The following is a 6,098-nucleotide window of genomic DNA, read 5'->3' on the forward strand; positions in this document are numbered from 1 at the left end:
TTTCAAAAACTGTGTCCATCCTCAAACCATCTGTCTTCAATACATTCAAGGATACTTCTTAATGCATCTTATGATGGAATTCCAACCATTTATTTTAATGAAAGGTAAAGCTGTATCAAAAATGTCGGAAAAGATAGATTGTTACTTACCGTAAAGACAACGTGCTACGTTGCAGACAGGCGTAATTAAAAGAGACTTTACACATAAGCATTCGGCCACAGACTTTCTCAGAAAAAGACACATACACACATCAGTCACCTTACACACACGATTGTCAACTCTGGCAGTGGTCATGTGTGTTATCTTTACAGTAAGTTGCAATGTCTTTTTCTACATTGTGACATCCCTACCTGAGTTCCCATTGTTTGGAAGGTAAGGCTGTCATTAACCCAGGAGATGGTTTGAACATACTGCTTTTCCAGGCATGGCATTACCTTCCTGCTACCTTCAATCTGCTTTTTTTACACATAATTGTTATGGTTTTTAGTGTGTAAGGTGATTCAGTTACAAATGAAATGATACAAAGTATTTAAACACTCATCTTCTGTGACATCAGTTTCACCTGTTTCTTTTACGCTACATCTCTCCCCCACAGCAGTCAATAAGTGGGATGGGACCTGGTTTCTACCCTACTCACATCAGACTCCAAAATTGGCCAAGTTAACAAGGAGACAGATTAGAAAGCTCATTATTTTATGATCCATACTAAATTAGGATTCACTGTCACCTCTTCCCCTGACCTAACTACAATATTTTAAATCAACCATTAGTTTTATCTACATATTATGTTACTTTTACCAATTCATTATGCTAAAAATAGCCAAGTGCAAACACAGAAAAGAACAGAGTGCCATGATTATGGTCGCTTTGTAAGCTTTCAGTATGTGGACAATCCACAGAGATATTTAACCAATTATTTCTGGTGAATAAAGTGATTATTAAACTACACTGAAGAGCTGTTGAGCCACATGACATAAGGCTGGAAACTTTCTGCAAATATTAACAGGAAATTTAATGAAAGGGATGCTTCATTGTCTCAGTAGATAACAAAAGTTATGAGCACCAACAATTAAAAAATAACCGTAACCTTGCTGTCCCCTGTTGATGTTATTGGTTTCAATATCTTGAAGGAGTTATGAAATGTTTAGGTTGTTCACCATACTTATGATACAGGGTGTACAGGGCCTAAATTAAATCAAAGTTCACTTCCTACTGTGTATGAAGGTAAAATGACTTTTTGCTGTCTATAAGACAAGCAAGATTTAAATGGATGTAAGTTTTTCTTTCCCCCATTTTCAGCTTTTCTTAGTCCCTTTTTCTATAAGTAGCTCAACTGTCACTTCTTAATTTACTTTTTTTTATTTTCCCCCCTTATTTTTCAAACCCTCACTCACTTTCTTCCATGGATAACATGTTTCCCGATCCTAGTTCTTCGAATAACATTATCTTGTTGACAGCTGTTTTTTTGCAGTACGTCAGTATGATTTGAATCAATAGTTGAATGGTCTTTACTTTTCCATTTTATTTTATGTATCTTACATTTACCAGTTTTCTATTATATTTTTGTTATTTCCTTCCAACAAATGCAGTATTTCTGGAGTTTCAAATGAGCTCAATAGTTTACATCTCTCTTCATGGTCATTTGTCAAGTGGTTCAATATTTGACACTTCCTGGCATATTAAAACTGTGTGCTGGGGGCGAGACTCTGAACTTGGGACCTTTGCCTTTCGTGGACAGGAGAGCTTCTGTGAAGTTTGTAGCGTAGGAGACGAGGTACTGGTGGAATTAATTTGTGGGGACGAGTTGTAAGTCGTGTTTGGGTATCTCAGATGGTGAAGCACTTGCCAGCAGGAGGCAAAGGCCCTGATGCTGAGTGAAAATTTCATTTGGTTTCAGTGTTTGTTACATAGTTGCTACTGGCTCTCATATTGTTGAACAAATCATTTTGGTTATAACAACAGTCTGTTGTTGACACATGAGAACTAGGTGTCTAAACCATGTCGTATTTTGAGATTTTGTTCTATGTATACACACTGTGCGGTAAGATAATTTGATCCTAAAATTCACAACTAAACTAAATGCTTGACCAGAGTGTATACACGGACAAAAAAAAAAAAAAAAAAAAGAGAGAGAGAGAGAGAGAGAGAAAAAAAAAAGAGAAAAAAAATCTGGATTTTCCGGTTAAAAATACACTTTCTCCCAGGTGAACACACACTTTTTCTGTCTTAAGTGACAGTATATTTTCCCTTGGAACTGCAGAACTTATCAGTCCTTTGAATGATTATGGTTTTATACACGGGCATAGAATTTCTCGGCAGTTTACAAAATGAAACTCAGTTTGGAAATATCTTTGAAGTGCAGCTCATGTATGCTGTGTATTTTTGTATTACAAAAGTAGACACTGGAATTCCACCAAACACCGCATGTTACTTTCTGAGTCATTGAAATTGAAATTGTGATGCACTTTTGTAAGCTAGTTATAGCTGATGTCATGTGATCTCGCTAGCCGATGACAGCGGATATCAGAGCATAGGACACGTGATGTAGTCGGCGGCCAACAGGAACATCACTGTTAAGCAGCATGAACACGTAAACAGGGAAAGTTAATAGTTTAAATTAATATACAGTGTTGCTACAAGAAAAGCAAAGCCTTCACATATAATGTTGGTCTCTAATGTCAATAAGCTGCAAGAGAAGCTAAGCTTTTGCATATAATGTTGATCTCTTTTGGGCGTGTTACACTTTAAGACATATCACAAAAATGTGCCAGTAAAATTTTTAATAATGACATAAATGTCTGGTCTTCAGGGTTCGAAATTCTTCTAAGTGGCTCATTATCAAAGAGTTGATTTTTAAATGAGAGTCAAACGCTCTGTGATTTAAGAAATTTGTGGTACATTCTCGCATATAGTTCAACTTACGTAAAAGGATATATATTTTGAAAGTAACACTTTTCAAACCACCATTTGTAATATTTTCACGCAACCTGTTAGAAATAGGTTTGTTTCAGCAGTTGCCAGAGAGTGCAGGTAACAGGCGACACCATGCTTGTGCAGCTACCATAATGTAGGAAGCCCATATGCTTGTACACGTAAAACATTAAAAGATCTTACATTATGTCATAAAAGATGCAAGGCATTAGAGGATACTCCAAGAGCACTGGAATTTCGTGAACCATACTAATATGCATAATTCGGCATAAAGTACACAGTCATATGTCCAGATTCCCAATTAAGTTTACCTCGACCTGATATTAAGCTTTACAGTGCGGTTTTCGGGATGTAAATTTTCTTGGAGTACCAGTATTGTATTATACCATGTTTGGTTCTTTGTTGTTGCTGTGATCTTCGGTCCTGAGACTGGCTGGATGCAGCTCTCCCTGCTACTCTACATCCCGTGCAAGCTGCTTCATCTCCCAGTATTACTGCAACCTACATCATTCTGAATCTGCTTAGTGTATTCATCTCTTGGTCACTCTCTACGATTTTTATCCTCCACGCTGCCCTCCAATGGTAAATTTGTGATCCTCTAATGCCTCAGAACATGTCCTACCAACCGGTCTTTTCTTCTTGTCAAGTTGTACCACAAGCTCCTCTTCTCCCCAATTCTATTCAATGCCTCCTCATTAGTTATGTGACCTGCCCATCTAATCTTCAGCATTTTTCTGTAGTACCACATTTCGATAGCTTCTATTCTCTTCTTGTCTAAACCATTTATCATCCACATTTCACTTCCATACATGGCTACACTCCATACAAATACTTTCAGAAACGGCTTCCTGACACTTAGATAAATAGTCAATATTAACAAATTTTTCTTCTTCAGAAACGCTTTCCTCTCCATTGTTAGTCTACATTTTATATCCTCTCTACTTCGACCATCATCAGATATTTTGTTCCACCAAAAAGCATAACTCCTTTACTACTTTAAGTGTCTCATTTCCTAATCTAATTCCCTTGGCATCACCAGACTTAATTCCACTACATTCCATTATCCTCGTTTTGCTTTTATTGATTTTCATCTTATATCCTCCTTTCAAAACACTGTCCATTCCGTTCAACTGCTCTTCCAAGTCCTTTGCTGTCTCTGACAGAATTACAATGTCATCAGTGAACCACAATGTTTTTGTTTCTTCTCCATGGATTTTAATACCTACTCCGAACTTTTCGTTTGTTTCCTTCACTGCTTGCTCAATATACAGATTGAATAGCATCGGGGAGAGGCTACAACCATTTCTCACTCCCTTCCCAATTACTGCTTCCCTTTCATGCCCATTGACTCTTATAGCTGCCATCTGGTTCTGTACAAATTGTAAATAGCCTTTTGCTCCCTGTATTTTACTCCTGCCACCTTTGGAATTTGAGAGTATTCCAGCCAACATTGTCAAAAGCTTTCTCTAAGTCTACAAATGCTAGAAACGTCTGTTTGCCTTTCCTTAATCTTTCTTCTAAGGTAAGTCATAAGGTCAGTATTGCCTCACGTGTTCCAACATTTCCATGGAATCCAAACTGATCTTCCTCAAGGTCGGCTTCTACCAGTTTTTCCATTTGTCTGTAAAGAATTCGTGTTAGTATTTTGCAGGTGTGACTTATTAAACTGATAGTTCGGTAATTTTCACATCTGTCAGCACCTGCTTTCTTTGGGATTGGAATTATTATATTCTTCTTGAAGTCTGGGGGTATTTTGCCTGCCTCATACATCTTGCTCACCAGATGGTAGAGTTTTTGTCAGGACTGGCTCTCCCAAGGCTATCAGTAGTTCTAATGGAATGTTGTCTACTCCCGGGGCCTTGTTTCGACTCAGGTCTTTCAGTGCTCTGTCAAACTCTTCACGCAATATCATCTTCCATTTCCATAATATTGTCCTCAAGTACATCGCCCTTGTATAGACCCTCTATATACTCCTTCCACCTTTCTGCTTTCCCTTCTTTGCTTAGAATTGGGTTTCCATCTGAGCTCTTGATATTCATACAAGTGGCTCTCTTTTCTTCATAGGTCTCCTTAATTTTGTCATAGGCAGTATCTATCTTACCCCTAGTGAGACAAGCCTTTACATCCTTACGTTTGTCCTCTAGCCTTTCCTGCTTAGCCATTTTGCACTTCCTGTCGATCTCATTTTTGAGATTTTGCCTGCTTCATTTACTGCTTTTTTATATTTTATCCTATCATCAATTAAATTCAATATTTCTTCTGTTATGATTTAGTCAGTTTATCCAACTCCCATCTTTTTAAATTCCCACGTTTTTGCAGTTTCTTCGGTTTTAATCTACAGTGCATAACCAATAAATTGTGGCCAGAGTCCACATCTGTACCTGGAAATGTCTTACAATTTAAAACCTGGTTCCTAAATCTCTGTCCTACCATTATATAATCTATCTGATACCCTTTAGTATGTGACTTCTGAAATTTTCCCGGCGTATTTGTTCTTCTAATAATTTCCGGGTATGCAGCCGGATCCCGTCGACATTCTGCCACGATATTTCGGCCCAGAGACATCCGGCCATCATCAGGTGAGTACACAACTACTGAAGAGCCCAGGTGCAGTCGCGGTATTTATAACGATTCTCGCGCACGTGTTGACGTGCGCGGCAAAGCCGAGTTGTAGGTGCTGCCCTCGGTGGTGAAAGTAAAAGATCATCTAGTCATTGAGTATCGAATGACGCTGTCTATTCCGCTGTGAATGTATAACTTTAATAACAGGATTCCAAGTTTTATCCAGTTGAAAGCCGTTGTCACGATTTATAAGATTATCGGCAAGACGTATTTCCACTGATTCCTTGATTACGGAATCCCAAAATCCGGAAACCAGAGCTAAAATTTTTGTTCCATTGTATTCCATTGAATGTCCCAATGAAATACAGTGCTCTGCTACTGCCGATTTTGACGGTTGCCGCAGACGGGTGTATCTTTCATGTTCTGTACACCGTTCATGGACAGTTCTTGTCGTCTGGCCAATATATGCAGAGCCACATTCACAGGGAATTTTGTAGACGCCTGCTTTCTTCAGTTGTAAATCGTCTTTAACGGATCCAACCAGGGCCCGGTTCTTTGCTGGTGGACGGAAGATAACCTTGATTTTATTCTTCTTCAGTAATCGG

Source organism: Schistocerca gregaria, chromosome 6 (assembly GCF_023897955.1).
Source record: "Schistocerca gregaria isolate iqSchGreg1 chromosome 6, iqSchGreg1.2, whole genome shotgun sequence".
Classification (NCBI taxonomy): Eukaryota; Metazoa; Arthropoda; class Insecta; order Orthoptera; family Acrididae; genus Schistocerca; species Schistocerca gregaria.